This window comes from Thermobia domestica, chromosome 13 (genome assembly GCF_964235325.1).
Source record: "Thermobia domestica chromosome 13, izTheDome1.hap1.1, whole genome shotgun sequence".
NCBI lineage: Eukaryota > Metazoa > Arthropoda > Insecta > Zygentoma > Lepismatidae > Thermobia > Thermobia domestica.
The window spans coordinates 31,855,572-31,879,068 of record NC_137466.1 but is presented as its reverse complement, the minus strand read 5'-3'; the positions used below and the strand labels follow the sequence as shown (position 1 = coordinate 31,879,068).

General features: G+C 36.2%; 1 protein-coding gene across 1 annotated transcript in view; it reads right to left on the bottom strand.

Moving 5' to 3' along the window:
* The window catches only part of LOC145668080 (uncharacterized), a 77,318-nt gene extending 59,122 nt beyond the window's left edge, over positions 1–18,196 (bottom strand). Inside the window, exon 1 of the mRNA XM_081735590.1 lies at positions 18,001–18,196. The gene's annotated coding sequence lies outside the window, so the exon portion shown is untranslated. The remainder of the gene's footprint in view (positions 1–18,000) is intronic.
* Positions 18,197–23,497: the final 5,301 nt, after the last annotated feature.

Sequence of the window (23,497 nt, the reverse complement as noted above, 5' to 3'; positions counted from 1 at the left end):
CGCATATGTAAAGTTGGTGCCAGCTTTGATTCTCGCTGAGGGAGTATACATATAATGTTGGTTCGAATTCCATCAAAACCATATTCTCATTTTTGTGTAACCTTGGTACTGAAGAAGACAGACTTCAACAAATATTCCTGTCGGGCCTCGATGGCTCAGTGGTAGAGCGTTCACCTCTGGTGTTTGGGGTCTTTGGTTTGATCCCAGCTCGCGCCAAGTAAACTTTGTGGTGGACAAACACCGTGTGAGTGGGTTTTCTCGGGGTTCTCCCGTTTCCTCCCACTTTCTTCATTTCACCATTTCATTCATTATACCATCATCAGCGTCTCCTTTAGCCTAGCTGGTATACCCGTCGCACGTAAAACTCAAGATTTCAACAAATATTCCCTTTTCAGCAAAACATTAGGTTAAATTGGAAACAACGAACTAGATCACATATTTCCAACTTCATTATTGATACAACTATTATATACAGGGTGCATCAGAAGTCCCTTGTCATCCTTTCTGAAAACTACAGGGATGTAGTTTAATTGAATGCGAGATAAGAGATACACATTAGGCCCAGAGGGATACTTTCGGATTACATCACGCGGACGGTCGCCATCTTAGATTCGAAATTTTAATACGGATGATAAGTGGGTAGTGTGATACATGGCCATGCACTAAAATGTTCTGAGGATGTCAAATATGCAATCAGATATCATGTAACTTATTCTGGTGAAATGTTATTGGCAATGAACCAAGTGAGACTATATGTAGTGGTATGTCATACCCTTCTGTTTTTTTTTTTTTTCAGTGATAGAGACATACCGTTTCTGGTTTTTTAGTGATCAAGATATACCTTCACGGAAGAATAAATGCTAAATACCTTTAATAAATCCATTTTTATACGCATTGACAAAGATTTTATTTCTTATGTAGAAGTAACTTCTAAGTTGACAATACTGACATTTTTTACCTTTTTCTACCTTTTGTTTGTAAATTTAGGTGTTTTCAAAGAAGTTCATTAGTTTATATTTTGATGTGCCATATTGAATTGTTTCTTTCGTATGTTGGTATGTGTCGTCTTGTCTGAAGTCTTATAAGCGTCGTGTTTTGAGCATGGGCGGATTTAGGGGATTGCAGTGGGGGCGGATCTTACGGGAGTTTGAAATACCCCTCATTCGAGTGTGTGGTCCAGGAGTTTTCCCGCTGGAAATTGTTAATATTAAAAGTCGGTTTTTGAGCACTTTCGTGTATAATTTTCTGATACAAGGTAAGGGGCTATTTTTATTTTATTTTATTTTATTTTTTTCAGAAAGTTGTTCACGATGAATGGATCAGTCTCTCCATTTTTTCTCCGTAACTAAAGAAGCTTTCCAGTGGTTTTCAGACATTATATAAATAGAAATGCAATCTTGTAGGCTTCACACTTCACTGCATTTGAACATTTAGGTAGCCGGTATGTCGAGTCTAAATCGTAATAAAACGCACCGCCTCTGATTGTTCCCACTTCGAACACATTTCGCTGTTATAGTCAGGGGTAAAAGCGAGGGGGAACGCGGAGGACGGAGTTCCTCACCTCGAAAAAAACATGTACGGCGTCTCCCAGACCCTAAAATGGTACAATGGGCAAAGATAGGCAGGAGGAACGGCGTGGAGTGATGCCGCTACCTACCGTCCCCCCACCTTTTCAGGTCCACTTTTACCCCTGGTTATAGTATATGTTCCACATGTCCCTACTGAGCAATAAACATTTGCAGAAGCTTCTTCCAATTAATGTGGACACAAAGTAGGATATAGGGTCAAATTCATGCACAGACGATGGCGATACTTTGTTCTAGATGATAAAAATTATGAATATTTACTGCACAAACCATAGGCTTAACATGTCCACAAAGCTAGAAATTGAACAGCGTTAGGTCCGGTGATCGGGCAGCCATTCAACTGCCTCTCGTCGATCAACCCATGTTCTAGGGAATTGTTCAAGTAGTGACGCACCATGAATCCCATAATGAAGAAAGCGCCATGGTGTTGAAAAAACTGCGAGAATGTACCATCCTCGGGCATCGCAGCTCGCAATATCTATCTTGTACGAGCGTGAGGTATTATTCCGCAGTTAATTTTATGGAATGAAAAAGTGACTGATTAGACGTATTCCTCATTTGTCTGCCAACACCATAATTAATTTTCTTTGCGCTGGTCATGTTGGAGGAGTCTTGCACGCGGGGTTGTCAGGTGACCAATTGTGCATGTTTTGCCTATTAACCTTCCCATTTACGTAGAGGTCAGCTTCATCTGAAAAGAGTATTTGCATAAAAATGTTAGAGTTTAACCATAATTACTCGATAACTCGGTCACAAAACTGCACTTGGCGATCAAGATCGTTCTCGTGGAGATGTTGCTTTATTTGCACCTTGTACGGATGCACTTCTACACGCGCAGACCCTATGACTCAACCCACATTGCATTACTAAATGACGTGTGCTCCTTTGGGGCCACATCGAGAAGGAAGTCAGCACTGCCGTTGGCGTTGCTTCATCTGTAGCTGTCTACGATCGTCCGCTACGTATGTCCACGAATGTGCCCGTCTCCTCAAATTTAGTTAATTACTGTGACACTGCAACATATAACACAGTCACATTGTGGATGATTCTGTTTGCAATCGGTAACCACTGCACAGGCACTCCTCCCGCCCCACAGTTTGAATATTTCGATACATTCCTTACGTGCTAACGGTATGGTTCTACATCTAGAAGAAAGAGGTAAATGCAACGTTCAATTGGCAATAACTTTTCACCAAATCAAGCTCCATGGAATCTGATTGCATATTTGACATACTGAGAAAATTCTAGCCCGTGGCCATATATATATATCACATTACCCACCAATTTATAACAAACAAATTTAATCCAAAATGGCGGCCATCTGTGTGAGTATTCCCAAACGGCCTAATGTATCATCCATCTCACATTCAATTAAACTACACCCGTGTAGAATTTAGAAAGGAACTTCGTATGATGTATACAGGGTGTTTCGAAAGTCCCCTGACACGGGGTAACTCTGTTATCAGAGTTACAACAACATGTAAGAGGAAAAACCATTTCTAAATATGTTGTTTTCAATCTAACGTGAACACTTTTTAAATCGGAGGAGCCGTTTGGGCTGTACTCTTTATGCGCCCAATGTGGAATGAAAATGCAATGTTACCATTTACCTGGACCCACAACATATGTGAATGGAGTTACTGTTTGAAATGGGCCATCGACATGTTAGCGTAAAAGACAGTAACTTCATTCACTTATGTTGTGGGTCCAGGTAAATGGCAACGTTGCATTTTCATTTAACATTGGACGCATAAAGAGTGTACAGCCAAACGACTCATCCGATTTCGAAAATTCTTTCAACTTACATTGGAAACATCATATTTGGAGACGGTTTCCCAATTACATTTTGTTGTAACTCTGATAATAACCGAGTTACTTTATGCCAGGGGACTTTTGAGACACCCTATATATATTATGGAATATATGTTTGATGTCCCTATAACTGTAGTATAATTTTGTTTAAATTTACAAGTTATTACAAGTAGATTCTGACTTACATGCGTAAGAGTTTGTATGTAACTAACTAATGAATTCTATTTCATGAAATTTACATTGAAATATTTAACACAAAATCTTTTATATTCATGCTTAGTGACTTGGCTTTGGACTGCAACTGATTATTGTACCCCATTATTGCTTGAGAAGAAAACCGATGTCCGAATCTTCATTTGGAGAAATCAAAGTTCTATTGGAATGCTGAGGATTGCAATTATTAATTTCTAGACTTCAAGGTGCGTAAATTATATCTAGGTATAATCTGTGTTTATTGTTATAATTACTATTACTATTATTGGGTTTAGAATCAATCAAGTACTTCATGATATTTTAGAGGGATCAATATGGCTGCCAGATAGATAAATATTTGAGCGTCAGGCCCTTATTTCTTTTCAATTTTATATTTAATCAATGTCTATTTTTTCCCCCTCATTATTCCACCAAATCGTATTCCAAGATCATCAATTTTCAATACTCATTTGTGACTGTCAGCATACATAGCATAACCGTAGGACGTAAAACAAAGATTTCTTTTTATTTTTCGTTTTCATGTCTTTTCTCCATACCTGTGAAAAATAACGCCTTCAACATCATAAATTTGTATGCTACTTGCCTGCATTCGAGCACAGTAATAAACTATTTGGACATTACGAAGCAAAGCAGGTCTACTTTGCAGTTAGCATAATTTTGAAAGGATGTGACATAATGATATTGATGTTGCAATGTTCAGCACCGTAGATAATTAAACAGTGCTAGTAAATAAATCTGTAACAATTGTATTGGTGTTTAGCTTACATGACCTCCAGACGGGCCATTTTTTTTTACAACATATTGTTACTTGTAGATACTCTATATGAGGGGCCGCGGTGGCTCAGTGGTAGAGCGTTCACCTCTGGTGCTTGGGGTCCCGGGTTCGATCCCAGTCCCCGCCAAGTGAACTTTGTGGTGGACAAACACCGTGTGCGTGGGTTTTCTCGGGGTTGTCCCGTTTCCTCCCACTTTCTTCATTCCACCATTTCATTCATTACTCATCATCACCGTCTCCTTTAGCATACCCGGCAAAATCGTGGAACGTAAAACTCAAAGATTTCATTTCATATAAACTTTGGTGCAAAGTAACCCCATAGATGAAGATATTTTGCACCACATACAAAAAAGTATGTTCAACATACTAACATAATGTTTGTCTGCAATGTTTTCTCTCCTGCATTTATACATTTCACTTTTTACACAAAACTGCATGCAGTCTACAAATATTGATGTTGGAATTATGGTACCGGTATCAGTACTTAGTATGAATTATCGATATTTGTAAAGAAAATTATGTATTTTCTGGTACCGAAATAGGAGCCACATTCTGATAGTTTAGCATGACCCACAAAAATGACAACTGAAAAACAGAAAAACTCTCCGTGAACTGATTTGCCTTGGTTGCTCTTTATATCCAAGAATATCATCTCAACCGTAATCAGTGGAAGATTTACGGGATTTGGGGCTTTCAGGCTGAAGCCCACCCAAATTGCAGGATTTCTTTTTAAAAAAATCTAATTTAGTCATTCCTATGCGTATGCCCGTCAAACCCTTCAAAAAGTCTAGTGATTTCTAAATAAACGAAATACAGTGAAACCTCTCTAAAGCGGACAGCCGTGGGGAATCAAAAATTGTCCGCTATAGAGAGGTGTCCGTCTTAGAGAGGTGTCGATATTTTCTTACGTAAATTAGTAAATAAGGTAATATGTAATTACAAACTATTGAAGGTAACTTATCAAACCGTTCTATGACTGTGGGCATGTCGACATCTGCGGATTCTCCACAAATCGCTTTGAAAGAAATTTTGTGTCTAATCCGCAACTTCTCTAACCACTCGTTGGAGACCTTGAAATCTGAAACATTCATTTCTGTTGCTACCTCCAAATTCTTAGCTTTTAGCATCGACCCTAACACAGGAATTTTTTTTCATTCCGCACTCTATAAAAACATTCACTTGCACACCAACTTTGTTCAAAGCAATGAGACACTATTTTCAACGTCATTTTCACACCACAACTTTATTAACTTGTCTTGGTTTTATATTATCTCAGATGCTTGTGTTTTACCGATACAAAAATTTTCAGCTATCCTTCGCACACCTCAGTATTCTTCGAAAATTCAATCAATTCGATTTTAACATTAGCGCTTCTCGTGGCATTTCGAAAGCTCACAACAACTTACACCTTATTGCTTATTCGATGCAGAATGACTTAAAAAGATTTCCGTCTACAAATAGAGGCACTAAGACAATATGCGAATACGCGGCCAAAAAATACCAAACATGTCTTCTGCTTGATTCCAGCGGAACAGTAGAATGACGTGTCATCCCAAATGGCAGGCAACTGTTAATCACTTTTGATTCTAAAACAGGTTGGGTGGGAGTGGAATGCAAGCAAAGGATATGAGGGTGTTGTTAAACAAAGACGCTTCATCTGAGTTTCTGAACAGCCAGTTGACGAGGAAAAATGTTATAACAATGCTTCCTTGGTGATACATGTATGCATTTCTGAAAATGTATTTTTTCTGTACTTTTCAACTTGTTTCTAGAGAAAGTGTCCGTAATATGGAGGTAAATAATACCTATAAGAGACAGAAAAGACTGTCCGTGTCCGTACTAGAGTGTGTCCGCTTTAGAGAGGTTTGTCAACATGTTGTTTTCCTATTACAGTGTTTGGGGATTACAAAATATGTCCGTTATGAGAGGTGTCCGCTTTACAGAGGTGTCCGTTAGTAGAGGTTTCACTGTATTTCTGTGTGAAGTCCCTCTCAAACTATTCTTCTGAACCCGCCGCTGTTCGTAATTTATTTTCCAACAAGAAATCCATTCCGACATCTACCTAAAGAGGAAATTTTCCTAAAGTTAGACGGCAGGAGGTGCCAGTAGTAAGAATTTCCCATTTAAGGGGTTACGTTGACCCGGTGCAAAGTAACTACGATTTGAGGCTCAAAACAGCCTTCTCCCAGTGTTATTTTTTCTATGACTTTACAATGTTTCACACTTCAGTTTCAACTATTGCTTGGAAGTCCCATCATACACAGTAGAATTCTACGAAACCGACTTAACTTTGACGGAAATTCTTGTAGGTGATATCTTCCAAATTTTGTCTGCATTTACAGTGAGTGCTTTCCATACCTCTACAACAACAAACCCTTCAGGTAATTAGAACTGATGTTAACCGCCAACATTATAGCCAAAATTCAGTTAGATGTTCTATCTTACGATGGCAGTTAAAACTTTCTCTTTACAGTTCATGGGTTTACCGACGGAAGACTGTGTAACTTTTTTCGTATTTTGTGCGAAGTTAACCCTGAAGTGCAAAGTAGCCCCGTCTTAAGGTACTTACAGATTACCTAGGTAGTTAGCAATTTTCACATTCTTTTTTAAGGTGGTAACAGTTGGAGCCAAGGGATGTGCGATATTTCGATCGAACGATTAATATTTTCAAATATCAAACTATCGATATCAAATTTTTGACCGATATATCGATGTTTTTGATCTTTATCATATTTCTATATTTTCGATTTTTGATATTGCTTATATTTTGATATTGCTGTATTTTTTGATATTTCGAACAAGTTTCAATAGTATGTCAATATCGATTATCTATTTCAAAATTTGGATATCACAAAGCCCTATCGAAACCCCTCCGAAATGAAGTTTTTGTCTATGGCCTGATTAGGGTTGCGCACGGCACGAGACTAGACAGAATTTTTGTTACGAAATTCGAGACGAGACATAGCTCTTCCAATAGAAACAGATACAGTTTAGAGAGGAGACAACTTTCGCGACATTTTGCGAGAGGTGACAGTCTCAAATCATTTCTCGTGCGCACCCCTAGCCCATATCGTGCGTTATCAAAAAGCATGTTAATGAAAAATAACAACATGTAAATACAATATAGGTAGTTAAAAACATTTTTGTTTTCATTCTTCAGTAATGCATTATTATTAACCTCAGTATTTTATAGTCCATTCTTAATCTTAAGGTGATGTATAATTAAGTTTTGAATTCGGTTAACTTATTTTGTTTCTCAAATTGTTTTAAAAATGTATGTACGAACATGTTTATTTTCATTTTTGAGTGCTTAAAGTCACTATAGTTATTAAACATAGTATTTAATATTGTACTCTTAACGTTAAAAAATATACAGTTAACTTTTGAATTCAGTTAACATTTTTCTTACTGAAATTGCTTTAAAAAGTATGTAAAAACATTTTTATTTTCTTTCTTGAGTGTCAAAAGTGATGCACAGTTATTAAGATTAGTACTTTATACTCTATTCTTAATTTTAAATGGGGGGCGCGGTGGCTCAGTGGTAGAGCGTTCACCTCTGGTGCTTGGGGTCCCGGGTTCGATCCCAGCCCCCGCCAAGTGAACTTTGTGGTGGACAAACACCGTGCTCGTGGGTTTTCTCGGGGTTCTCCCGTTTCCTCCCACTTTTTTCATTCCACCATTTCACTCATCTCTCATTATCACCGTCTCCTTTAGCCTAACCGGCATAATCGTGGGACGTTAAACTTAAAGATTTCATTTCATTTTTAATTTTAAACTGATAAACAGTGCGTTTCTGAATAAATTATGTCAAGTTATTTGAGTGACGAACACTGGTAGAAAATTCTGACTACTACTGGAACATTTTGATTTTAAGGTGACGACTACTGGTGCAAGGATTTTAAAATATTGTTTTTCCTTCAACGGCTACTCCTTTTTGAATTCTGACTACATGGTCATTATAGGAAGGATCAGTGAGTCTTTCCAACTATGGTACAGCTCCGACAGATTCACGATGCTGAGAGAAGAGACAAAATAGTATGTTTTCAACCTTAAAGTGAGAACCACTGGCGTTTTTACCCTGCTATGCAAAAGTAAGTGGGTACTCAATGGGGTTCCAATGCGGTACCTAATTTCTGCATTTTAGATATATGGAAATGCATGTGTCTAAAATGTAAAGAACTGATATTTGTTTACTGAAAACTGCAACTCGGTAAGCCTTAGGGATACCGAGATATGGGAAAATAAAGAGCGACACGATATGTATGTGGGGCTTGCCAGGCCCGTATCCAGGGGGGTCTAGGGGGGCCCGGCCCCCCTATATTTTTGCTGGCCTCCTGAAAGTTTTAGAGTAGGCTCGCAAAAGAACTATAATATGGTGATGAACTATCATATGGTTGGATCGGGCCCCCCCTAACTTCAGCCGGACCCCCCGTATATTTTTGGGCTGGCTACGGGCCTGGGGCTTGCATACTTGAAGGTACAATTTGGAAAATGAATTAAAATATGACTAACTGCTATCAAGATATTGTCAAATAAAGGGAGGACCAATACGGGTATGGGATTTTCGTGTTAGATGATAAAATTTCCGAAACCGGTCATGGAAAATTAATAAGCACCAGTAGCAATTCCATCTTCAAGTAATTAGATATTTCGATGGGGTGTTAGAACATCTTACAGTCTACTAAGATTAAATTTTAAAAGCTTTTGAAAATATAACTTGAGATTTGTAAAGAGTATTAGAAATATATAAGTATAAATATGTTTACCTACAACTTCCAGCCAGTACATCTAACATATAGAGAAACACCGTGAAATAAAAGAGTATGAGATGTTGAAACTTCGGAAAAATTATTGGTCCCAACAAAATTAAATAAGATGGTACATCTATGGGTTAAGTGAGTACCTCATTACAATTTCGATGGAAAGATTAGTTCTAGGTTTTCTTCAGGCAGTTCCAAAGGTTCATCGAGCTGTGTAAAAGAGTGAAAATTCCCTGTGAATATCTAATATAGTAATCAAAATATAACGAGTCATATGTTTTATGGCGTAAAAATAGAGATCTTTAAGGATTTGTACTTCTGGGTCTTTGCTATAAGAAAGAAATTCAAAAACCTACTCTTTGTACCTTAATAGACAATTAAATCAGTGAGAACACAGTAACTTAGTGGTGGGGTGTTTACCTAGTATGTTTTGCAGAAACTACACTGGAGTATTCTCTTAATCCACAGAGATACGATCACACTTAACTGCCCATTTAATTTTAAAATGAAATTAAGGCAAATGAATGTTGATGATAGAATTGATGGAGTGCAAAGGTGGGAGGAAACGGGAGTACCCCGAGAATACCCACGAATACGATGTCGACTACAAACTGACTTGGCCGCGGATCGAACCAGGAACCCAATACACCAAAGATACGCACTCTACCACTAAGCCACCGTGCCTGCACCCATTTAATTGTCTATTAAGGTATATACGGTAGTTTTCTGAAATTTCTTCTTCTTACAGCAAAGACTCAACAGTAAAAATCCATGTGGGTCTCCATTTTTACGACGTCATAAAATACATAATTACTTATATCTCGGTTGCTATATTAGATATTGACAAAGAATTTTCATTCTTTTTGTACGCTAGGAATTATCACGCTTGGATTTACCCGAACTTCGAGCTGAATTAATCTTTCGATCGGAATTGCCCTGACGAGTGTGAGGTACTCACTTCACCCATATAAGTACCATCTTATTTAACTTTTATTAAGATCAAAAATTGTTTTATGAAATTTCAAGATCTAATACTCTTTTATTTCACGGTGTCTCTCTAGCTGTAAGACGTACTGGCTGGAAGTTTTGGGTAACTCTATTCTCTTTTCTAATACTCTTTACAAATGTCAAATTATATTTTCCAAAGCTTTTAAAACTTAATCTTTTTAGACCCATGATGTTCTAAAACCCCATGGAAATACCCAGTTACTTTAGGATGAAATTGCTACTGGTGCTTATTCAGATTTCATGACCAGTTTCGGAAATTTTACCACCTAACACCAAAACCCCGTAACTGTGTGGGTCCTCCCTTTATTTGACAATATCTTGATAGCCATTAGTCATATTTTCATTAATTTTCTAAACTGTACTGTCAAGTATGGAAGCCCCACATACCTATGGTGTTCCTATTTATTTCACTATATTTCGGTAACTGTTAAACGTACCGACTTGCGGTTTCGGTAAACACACACCTGTAACGTTCTTTATAAGTTTATTAAAATATATTTTAGAATGTTTAGAAATGGGAGGTCTGTGAATGCCATAGTACCCGAAAGCCCCCATAAGGACGTGTGTGTAGTGTACTGAATTGAAACTACTTTTGAGGTTGTTGTTAGCCCTCAGTAATTACGTTTTCGAAACTGCACAATCTAGTACGCAAACCTCACACTTCTATGGTGTTGTTCTTTATTTTCCCATACCTCGGTATCCATAAGGCTTACCGAGTTGCGGTTTTCTGTACTAAACAGATATCAGTTCTTTACATTTTAGAGACATATATTTCCACATATCTAAAAATGCAGACATTAGGTACCGCATGGTACCTCGAACGCCATTGGGTACCCACTTACTTTTGCATAGTAATACATTTCGAGTTGTTCAGCATCAATAAACACTTTTTTTTTAATTAATCGTTTTTCTACCAGAAACCCAAAAGTCCATACCTGACCGACCAGGTTTTGTCCATTTAATTTAAAAAATGTTAAATATTTTAAAATGTAACATTTTAAATATTTTTTTGATTTTTGTTTCAGGTATTTCATGCATCAAAACAAAACCAGGATTCTGCATGAAAGACAGCGAAAAGAAGCAGTGTAATTTGTGGCTAAAAGCACGTCCTTTCTGAAGACAGACTCGATTATATTCACATTCTTTTGTACGAATATGTAACCTTAATAAATATACTGCTCCACAAATTATTTCTTTCTTCCATAAATTAGAATAAATGTATGTCTGTTTAAAGAAAATGTTTGTTACGTTAAGTCCTTTCAACTCTTTTTCTCTGTAAATAAGAACATTATACCTTGCAACATTTTTTTTATCATTGTGCAATTCCGATTGGATAAAGTAAATCTGCACGAAGCACTATTATTTCAGACATACATTAATAACTAATGTATTGTTCTGTGAATAAGGCAATGGTATAGTGAACATGTTTTAACATAAAATCTGTAACTCAGCTTTTCAGTAGTCAACTTTATTGAGAATCCGAAGAAAGAAAGAAAAAATGTTGGACTTAACAACGAATTTCAAAATTAGTTTTGTTCGAGTTCTGGACTAATCCAAATTATCCAGAGAAATCATTTATGTTGCTCTCTACAGATGTATCCTTTATCCAAATTGTATGAAAAGGAGACTTCATACATCGCTATATTTTGTATGAACTATGTTTCGTATTTATTTAATCACTTTGTACCTTTCTCTAGTGTTGACAACGCCGCAAGTGTCAATCGAATAATTTAGTGTTTCACTCATGTAACCTTGTGACTAACGTACGTCCTGTCGGTATATATATGTTACTGGGTTCGATTAGCGACAAACAATTTTTAGCGTTAAACAAATACAAAAATCTACACGCAATGAGATACGATGATCTTTGCCTCATAGACAATACCAAGCAACTAACTTTACTGAGTGTGGTTGAGTTTACTAGTGGTATTATCTGGGTATAATCAGTGTTCCGAGAGCTATACTTCTTTTTGTGCTCTGAATTGCAAACTTTGATATAACCGTTTTAAATTATTGTATATCTATCTATCTATCTATATATCTATCTATATCTATATCATATAAAATTGTAAACTAGAAACTTCCGAGTAGTTCTGAGAATCATCGCTCTTTCTTTAAATAATGTATGAGACTATTACACTGCTCGTTACTTAAAATGTTGAACTAAGAAGGATACATCCAGGAAAGTCCAAATTTGCAGAATGTATAGAGCAGGGAAGGATAAATATGTTTGGTCGATGGCTGCACAGCTTCTCATACCTGTGAACTCCGCCAGCTACAGTTGATGAGCTGTGGCATTGGATCGTAAGACGCATGGCTTACCATACCAGAAGAGAACATCCTCTCGATGTCTCGCTGTGTTACAGTCGTTCTGGTTGTGAATGTTGGGTCAGTTCTGCTCCTTTGTCACCACGTTGTCACACAGCGAATACAGCGATAAGTTTAACCCTTAACGTACCAAACCTAAGTCGTCAAAGTTGTTTACCATGCTGGAGTCTTCTGGAGACCCCAAGTATTATTTTAATTTCTCAACACAGTATTGCAGAGGGTTACTCCAACTATTATTTTTTGGATGTCTAGAAGCATACTTAAGTTAAATGAACATTGTTGACATCAAATATTATGTATATTTGAGCACTATTCAGTTCTTCATACAATTTTATACTTTTGTGTTTGTAAATCTGAAACACAGGTTTAACAATGGAGTTTTTACACTTTCAAGTGTGTTTTTATTTTTTGTATTTTTTAAAGAAACTAATCGTTGATCTAATCATGTAATTAATATCTCAAAGGGTTGCAGGATACATATAAAAATTGAGAATAAATTGATTCTTATAATTGCGGCAGTATCACTAAATATCACTCTCTGGGGTCCCTAGAGTACCCCGCTTGGTATGTTAAGGGTTAAGCATAGTTGACACTTACTATTAGATATCGGCTTGGGAACTTTGGCGTAGCTACCCTGTCTCCTTGAAGTTTCATTTTTAATGGCGAGTACTGTGTAGGAATCATCTTGTGAGGGAACACGTTTTCAGCTGACACCATGTTTTTAATTATAGCGTCATTTAAAAAATAACTTATCTGTTAATTAAAATGTGCAGAGAAGTTATTTCTGGAAAATCCTATTCACGCCTCTTGTGGTAACAACTTCTGCATTTTGGAAGAGGATATTATTAAGGAAAAGAATGAGGTAAAGTCGTCTTTATATAGTACACACGGAAAAGAAAGTATTTGACAGTTGACAAATTTTCTTTTGCCAATAGCTCGGGAACAAATGAATTAATTTGGATCTTTTTGTTGTTATTCTTGACAACCTGCCAAAGTCGGTACTCTAATAGGTTAATTTATTGTTGAGTTTTTAGGAAAACAAATTTTGTCAACTGAAAAATATTTAATTTCGTGACTGTACAAACAATGGATGATAACGGCTTAATAAATGACTTACGTAAGTCTTGTTTGAGTTTGAACATAGGATTGTACATGGCTGTGCATTTTGCATTATTATTGAAGTGCTGCAACTAAGTTATTGCAAAAGGTATGATAAATTCTTACAGTAATATTGTCACATATTGATTTACTCTGTATGAAAACTAAAATAGTTTAACATATGGTTAACCTCCTTTGTGCCAATAATTTTAAAATTAACGCTTGTGCCACTTTTCAACCTTGGCTTTGCAGTAGCTTTCCAAAGAATTAGCAGGAAGTCCAAACTTACACCCTGCAGGTAAATACATTTCTCTGGACAGTTTCACTGCTCCAAACTAAGATTGAAAAGTGTAAATTTTTAATCTTATTATTATTGGCACAAAGGAGATCAACCATATTTTAAGCTATTTTTGTTTCCATACAGAGAAAAACAATATGTGACAACATTACAGTAAGAATGTATCATGCATTTCTCACTATGTTGCAGCACTTCAATAATGGTGCACTATACGTACAATCTAGATCCTGAATATGTCCAATCCATATATTACAACAAGGCAATACGTATGCGATACAGGTAAAATCCGCATATTTCATATGGACAATCTATAAGCTACATACATCCAATCCATACATTACATATGGCCAGCCTGTACGCGACATACGTATAATCTATATGCTGCATGCAGACAGTCTGTAAGCTGCATATGTGCACTCTGTATGGTGCATACGGATATTTTGTATGCTGTATCGGGACAAGCTGTGTGCGACATAAGGAAAATCTGTATAATACATACGTACAATACGTATACTGTATCTAGTCGTACGTACGGGGCACAAGTAGACAAGTCTACAATATAGATGCTGTCTCGGGGTTAAACGCAAGAAACACACGTACAGAACGTATATTGCATACTTCTTGAAATTATGCTCCGTCCTGATAGTCAGTGAGTGTCGTCATTATTAACCCACATGCTACATACGATCCTGACGTCACAAAGCTAGATATTACCTCCGTATATACTTGTTGCTGCAGATGACGTCACACGAATGACGTCATTGCACTTATGCGGACAGTTCGTATAATGCATACTTTTTCAGCTATACGTTTGCTGCAGGATGTTATATACGGTTGTACGTTAAGTCCAGAAACTACAGGAATTACGAATGTAACCTACGTTTTTAAGTATGCCACCTACATTTTTTTTTCTCAGTGTATGTTGTCACTCAGCACGACATACTCTATCAGCGTGCGAAGTTTGGTTGAGATCGGCCAAACGGTCTAGGAGGAGTTCGCGGACAACCAAACGGCTAACCCGAGTATAAGAGCTTCGCTTCGCTCAGCTCAATAATAATAATAATAATAATAATAATAATAATAATAATAATAATAATAATAATAATAATAATAATAATAATAATAATAATAATAATAATAACTAATGTTCTACAGGAAAATAACATAGGGCTTATTGTATTGTTATTATAGGAGCAGATAAGGCCAACTTCAAAAAAGTCTGTTGGTCTGAAGCTACGTTTCTGATGGACATTATACGTACGAACTTTCTGGGATTTCTTTCGTTTTCTTTTGGAGATTTACCCACACCGATAAAACTAACACGAACAACAAAAGACTTAAGTCTGAAAAAAAAATCAAGGTCTACCGCACTAAACTTTCTTGCGACCGATTCTTAAGTCATGTCATGGTCAGTGGGGATCTAGAAGGTAAAAACTGGGGGGAGGGGGAGTGGGAAGCCAGAACTCGGACTATAATAGGTATATCATGAGTTTACTATAAACATGCAAAAATACATGAATAATACGTTAAATTATTTTTGTCATTCCAAAACTGAGGACCTAGGCAGCCCATGGTGCTGTTATTACGGAATCATTTATTTATGGAATATGTACAAAATTATATAAAACATTCTTGGAAGATGTCGTCCAAAGAAAACTCACCCCAAAAAGGAAACCCCTTGTGGATTTTTTTCTTGAGAAATAATTTATACCATAGGCCTACTTTAGGGCAGGGACGTACGCAGGAATTCATTTCGGGAGGGGTCTAGAACGTTTCGGGGGGGGGGGCTCCAAATACAATTTGAGGCTAAATTATATGAAACTTTCTGAAATTGCCCCTAAAAGTAGGCTACATTTACAAAAAAAGTCGGAATATCGGGGGGCGGACTCCCAGGACTACCCCCGCGTACGCCCTGCTGTAGGGCTAGGATTGTTAATGAAACATGAAATATGAACAAAATCGCCTGAATACAGTGTTTTATCGACACATGTTGGGAGATAATACCCCTTTAACTTATTGAACGTATAGATGTAGCACGTAGGCCTACGTAATGAATATGGTCTACGGCCACCCTATCGAGCTTTAGATTTCTCATTGAAATCAAGGAGACTGGAATAAAACAGTGAATGAGCAGTTCCTGAGAAAATTTTCGAAAAAGAACCCAGTCCTAAGAATAAATTAACCTGTCTGAAATCTTTTTATCCGAAAAGTGACTTGTTAATAATGTTTTTTTGATTTATGAAAAATAAACAAAATTAGAGTTCTTTTCGGGACCGCGGTGGTTCAGTGGTAGAATGCTCACCTCTTGTGCATGGTTCGATTCCAGCTCGCGCCAAGTGAACTTTGTGGTGGACAAACACCGTGTGCGTGGGTTTTCTCGGAGTTCTCCAGTTTCCTCCCACTTTCTTCATTGCACCATTTCATTCATTTCTCATAATCACCGTCTCCTTTAGCCTAGCCGGCATAATCATGGGACGTAAAACTCAGATTTGATTTCATTTTTTCTTCTCACTTTAAAGTTCTACTCGTGAAAAATTGTTTTAATTTCCAGTTTCTAGTAACCTAACCTTATTTTCTGGTTTAGAAAAGAGATTAGACCCCCTTCCCCTTGGGGAACCTAATAAGAACCAGAAGTTTTAAAATTTAGTCTGAATACGTTGAAAGTTATGGCACAAGAACAGTGCCTCTCAACCTTTTTTGACAGACGACACGCTACACTGAATGCCCACGACATCCCGACACACTTGACTTTTATTATTATTATTATTATTATTATTATTATTATTATTATTATTATTATTATTATTATTATCATTATTATTATTATTATTATTAACAATAAAATAAATTACAGTAGTTTAAGACTATAGATTTCTATTAGGGACTCTTATGTAATACTGAGAATTGTTGCTGTCTTGACTGGAGGCGCTGAATAATACTGTCTGTCTCAGCACCGCAAATCTGTCTTCAACATTGGGGGGACGGGTAAGACCGTTCCCATATATATACAGTGGCGGATCCAAGAAGGGGCCATAGGGGCTATAGCCCCACCTTGACGCTCAGGTATACACTAGATAAAATGGGCTTCAATCCTGCTTTACACTGGATAAAACGGCAAAATATGGTTCAGCCCCTCCCTTGATGATATCCTGGATCCGCCCCAGTATATATATATATATATATATATATATATATATATATATATATATATATATATATAGATAGATAGATAGATAGATAGATAGATAGATAGATAGATATATTTTAACGATGTTCAAAATATTTATGAAGTTGAAAAACAATGCTGTGGAGGATCAGGGGAGCAAAGTTGTCTTCAACATTGGAAGGCAAACAGATTTGAGATTTATTCTGGGGGGACATCAATTTAATCTCACTTTCCTTTGTTGCAGTCGGACATAAATCACATTTCTCCCCCAAAACACATTTCAAATCTGATTATTTGGAGGACAGTCCCCCAGTTCTAACATTGAAGGGGACATGTCCTCTTCAACCAAGGACGTACGCAGGAATTTATTTCGGGAGGGGTCTAAAGCGTTTCGGGGGGATCCAAATACAATTTGAGACTAAATTATATGAAAATTTCTAAAATTGCCCCTAAAAGTAGACTACATTTACAAAAAAGTCGGAATTTCGGGGGGTCCGAACCCCCAGGACCCACCCACTGCGTACGCCCCTGTTCTCAACCCCCGGGATTTGCGCTAGTGATCTGTCTCAATATCAATGCATCATAACTTTTAATTCTAACATTTCGTGATACATCCTGTGGGACTGCACGACATACCGATTGAGAACCAATGGTCTAAAATGTGTGAACGAATGAATGAACGTGGATCAGACAGACATTCAAACATTACTTTTCGGCATTAAGGGGATACTGAAACGTGTATAAATCCATAGAAATGTTATATGTTACTTTTTTTTTTTTTTTTGCACGATACTGTACTTCCTGCTGTATGATCGCTCGAATGTAAAAATTGTTTTTCTTTTTTTTTACGGTACCTTTGAACGTCGGGATCGCCCATTAAATATGTCCCGGCCGATTTATATGTATATAATTAACACATAGTTTATAAGTTTATGAATAATTAACGTTTACTGTACCTGTAATCACGTGTGTCTAGTCTTCAAGTCGCTGCGTTATGTTCCACACCAACTGCTGATTCTCCAGACTTAATTTCCTCACTGTTTCACTGTTTTATCTCCTAGCAACAGATCTAATTCAGCAGACTACGCTAACATTCCACCCGCAAGCGTGGAGCCGCCTAGCAACTTTACATTCTTTTCCTGTATCGCGCGTGCTCTCTCTTCCCCGTCACAACTGTTTATGCGTCAGTGTTGCCAATCAATAGCGCTAAATACTTGCACGACGAGGAAAAAATAAAATCCCTTTATTTTAAAGACAACCTCCTTTCTTTTTTTTCTGTGCAAAGTTCACATAGTAGATTACTATTCGGTGCCTTTAGTGATTCAAGAATAGTATCTCTAGCTTACTTGAAAAATAAACCGTATAGCGCCTTTGAGAATTCAGTTTTAAATTTGCTTTGCTTTTCCCTATTGTGAATAGCAACACTAAGAAGCATTCCTCTCCGATCGGGGAACTCCCGCTTTGAAAAATGACAAGCTCTTCGTTGATGCTGCTGCGCTTACCAATCTAAGAGATATATTCCCGTTTTTTTTCTTTCTTTTTTCGAACCAAATAATATTGAATGAGCAAGAAGAGTGAGTCACTCCAAATAAAATCAAACTGAAGCTTTTCCTTCTATACGCTTAATTTTACTTTCAATGTAGACAGGGATTAAAAACGACTTTAGCATTAATTTCATGGGGGCCAAGTAGCAAGATTCTTCTTAATACTGAAAATAATAGCTTTATACAGGGTGTTTCAAAACAACATCGACAAAGTTTGCGAGGTGATTCCTGACACCAAGATAAGACAAAAAGTAAAGACCAACCTGGGTGCACAAATGCTTCTTTTCGGAGCTATAGGCTGCCGAAAACATGAAAAAATGAACCGGAACTTTAAAGGTTCATAGCTCCAATACTATGGGACCTACCGTAGTCGGGCCAAGAAGACTAGTATTATGAGCCCTTTCCAAATATCCATGTTTCAGAATCCTGCGGAACTTCCGCAACAATTTTTAATAAAGGAAGTTGGTGAGTACTTCAAATTATATGTCCGTAGCTCAAATGCATTGCTGAATGAAGGTTTTCCCAATACTTTTTGACAACCATCTATTTTGGAGGATAATTCATTTCCAATATATTCACAGTGCTACCTAACTTCGTGACACTACTTCTCTCTCTCTCTCTCTCTCTCTCTCTCTCTATATATATATATATATATATATATATATATATATATATAACCGGTTGTTAAAAAATTAGAATAATGCCACTGGATTCAGTGCTTACAAATAATAGTAATAATTGTCTGATAGTCTGTCAGTATTTTTTTCCTGAAAACCATTCAACAAAACATCAATTTATAGATGTTATATGAATGAATGCTAGTCACTATTGCTAGAATCATAATAATATAATGATATAATAAATAAATAATAATATAATGATATAGCAATAATATTAAGTTAATTAATAATAAAACCAGTTGTTATATGATATGAATGACCACTGTGTAACAAGAAGATGCATTATCTCAATTATCAATCAGTTTTGTTCTGTAATACACTGTAAGGAAAATCAAGGATAATAACTAGAACCTAGAGCTCAATGGCATTCGCCAGATTATGGAGAAAGAAATGCAGAGGTTTTATTAGACGCTTGTAGGGACATAAGAGTAGAAGTAAATGCAGAGAAAACGAAATAGCCTATATGGAAGTTCGCCGTGATCTAATACTCATTGGCGCAACTAGGATATTTTCCTAGGGGGGGGTCATGGCCCCTTATTTCTGAAAATTGGAAGAATCTTTTAGAAGACCTTGTTATAGTGCTTATATATATATATATATATATATATATATATATATATATATATATATATATATATATAAGAAATGACTATACCGAGTTTTATATTAATAGACGGGATAGATATGAGGAAAAAGATTGTATACCAATACACGCTTTCCCCTCATACCTATTGTGTCTATCAATACAAAACTTGGTACAGTCATTTCTTATACTCTATACTATTTTTTGAGATACATTTTGAATTGAGTACTTTTACTCGGGGCCACTTCAGAGGGGTCCAAAGTTGATTGCAGGAATTTCTGGAGGGAATTTTCCCCACATTCCCCCAATTTTCCCTGTTCAAGTACATTATGGACCCCAATACATATCACCTTTGGAAAGCTTGTTTCATGCTGAAGAGAATGAACTATAAATCATGACTTTCCAATGAACAGTGTTGACGAATTAGGGCCATCCCGTATCGATTTAACACAGTGACTTAGCCGCACCATCTCAGATTTTAAAGAAATTTGGCACATAGGTGTTTTATAGTTAGACTAAGAAAAATACCAAATTTCAACTTTATATATCAACCGGTATTGAAGATAGGGTTATGTCAAGTTTGAAAAAAATCCCCAAAATAGCATGTTCAATGAATTTTGAAATTGGAATTGCAGCTCTCATAATTGAGCTAGAGAGATCATTGAGGTGCCATTTTACAGTAATTTTCATGCCCTTTCCTGTGGTATACACCATATAGGATAGTACGGAATGTTTTTTTTTTTCAAAATCAAAATCCAAATTTTATTTGCAAAATTAAAAAAAAATTAAAATTTTGAAATTAATTCAATGAATAGATAGTATTGTTGTAAAGCATATGGCAAAATATGAATGGTCTTCATATTTTGAATGGATGATAATAGGTTCGTTGTTTAAAAAAATTCAAATTTAATACTTGATTTTTCAATAATACTCTGGACGTAGGGTAATAACACAAGAATGCTAGGTTTTACACTTCCGTGAAAATAAAAATAGACACTAACCTGAAGAGAGTATAGATGAGTTCATAGTAAAACTTTTGAATAAAGTAGGATATGTTTTTCATTTGAAGTTTGAAAAAGTCAGATTTGTTCGATATACATCACTTTCAAGAACATAACTTCTTTCAGTGGGAGTTAAGGACTCACTTTTGTCAGAACGTCCACTACTAACATTCACAGAACATCAGCATTTCTTAGATATGAGAATGACGGAGATGGCCCAGGTGGATCAAAAATTTATTTTACTTCACCAAGTTCTCCATTTTTCTGTAAAACATGCCCGACCCACCAATTTGCTTCATAGGCAGCCTGATATAGCCTGATATGTCTTCTAATTGAAGTTTATTTGGAGACTGACATTTCCTTTTCCCCACCCTGCAAACCACCTGAAAATTTTAATACAATTTGCTCCATATTGAATTTGAACCCCTCTGAAAAGCTGTATATCCCCCGAAGTAAATTCATGTGTAGGTCCCTGATAACAAGTGAGCTGAAATGGCGTTTAGACAAACAATGAATGCTGGAATTTTAAAGTTAAAGTTTAGTATGAGATATCATTCAAGAAAATTAAAAAAAAAGTCCAATTGATAAGCTACAGATGTAGTCAAAACAGTTTGCCTACTTTTTATTAATTTATTTAAGCAAAGTTTAAAATGTTGATAACTATGAAACAGACATCCAGGTAAGCAGATAAGATAGAATTTGCTTCGTTAGCAGAGGTGGCTTCAGGATTTTAATTTTGAGTAAACCTATTTTTTTAAATTTTATATTCTAAATATAAATGTATAGTATTTGTTCCATTGCAGTAAATATGTATTAATTATCTTTTAGTCGTTTACATTTTTCAAAATTTTTGGGTAGGTACTGGCCTACCCGCTAAAGCTGTTTCAGTTTGTTTGGTTTGTTTAGGCTTAACGTTGTTATGTAACAACTAGGTTATGAAGGATTGGACATATTTGGGGAGAGGTGCCGAATATCGCACCCATTTTATTTTTCGTACGTAGCGAAGCAGAAATAGGTGAAAATGAAACAGAACAAGGACAAGGCAAAGGATGGAGGGTTTGCCAACTCGTGTGATGCCTAGAATGGATTTCAATACATTACATACTTGTACATAACGTTTTAAACAAAAGTCTACGATTTTCCGAGTTGAAAACAAGTGTGCATAATATCGTACCCCGGTGCGATATTAAGAACACATTCTGTAAGGGCATAATGTGCAAGACTTTGTTGCCGAAAACAAGAACAAGAAGTTATAATGAGACATGTAATTAAACAGAGGCCTCTTACATGTTAATATGCTACAACTATTAAGGCCACTTACATGCTACAATAGAAAAAAAAACATGTTTGGTCTACATTCTAAAGCATACCACACATTCTTGTACAAATTATCTAGAAATGGAACATGGACATTGCAGAATAGCCTACATGTGTGCTACAAATTACAAATGAAACATCGAAATTGCATAGGGCTACAAACAAAGCTAGAAATATTCAATGAAATATCTAATGGATGCTTTGAAAAAACATTAGAAAAGATGTAGTTAAGGTGGATCACTACCCGGAAGTCAGTATATGTATTAGTTCATTGTCTTAACTAACGCGTAAAGAAATGGCACATATTATAAGTATTACACTATAAAATAGAGTTATGCGTCAGCTACAACATGAGATACTATTTTCTGTGCTTATGTATTCTGTTAGCTAAAAAAGTAACATATAAGAGAAAAACTTGATCAGTTTTAAGATGAGTACACAAGATGGCGCTTGCTGTTAAATTTTGCTACTCCTGTGCTCAGTTTTATGAAATTTTTACTTACAAGCATAAATTATTTTACAAGTAGTTGTCTCATTAGGGAATATGGATATTATATTACCGTTTTTCGTGTTATGTTTTACATTTTATTCAAATATTATTTTGTGTTTACGGAAATAGTTTTAGCGGCTGAATCTCATGCTTACGCAGGACGCCATAATGCTTCGTTGCCAAACTTACATGTGTACTGTTGCAGTCACAGTAGTAGGGCAATTCCTTGTTAGCGTTTGAAGTCCAGGGGCGAAACATGTGAATTGTGACAAAACTATTATAGTTAATAAAAGTGGAAAATGGGGAAAGGGAAGGAATCATATATATATATATATATATATATATATATGATTCCTTTAAACATGTTTTTTTGTTTAAAACGCTTTAAACGTTTAAAACAAAGTACTTTGTTTTAAACAAAAAAAAAACATGTTTAAAATGTTTATTTTGTTTAAAACATTAATCTAAATACGCATATATATTACATTTTTACACTCTTAGGTATTGCTTGCCATCTATATTCAACCGCTAGATCAAATTTCGGGAACTTCCCTAATCTCGACCCGCCTAAATGTTCAATTCCGGAGAAAGAAATCGGGATTTCCCGATCTCCGTTCACGGAATATGTAGTTTAGTTTCTTTGTGTTACGTTCTACTGGTCGTCTGCATTGTTAATCTTTAAACGCCCGTTGATGCAACTGCTGTGTCAGGGCTTTAAACCTCAATTGAAATGTAAATTGAAAGTGTGATAAGGGACAATGCAGAGTGACTGGATGAAGTAGCTACAATCATTGGCATAAGTCACTGTTCAATCTGTAACATTATCCACGCTGTGCTC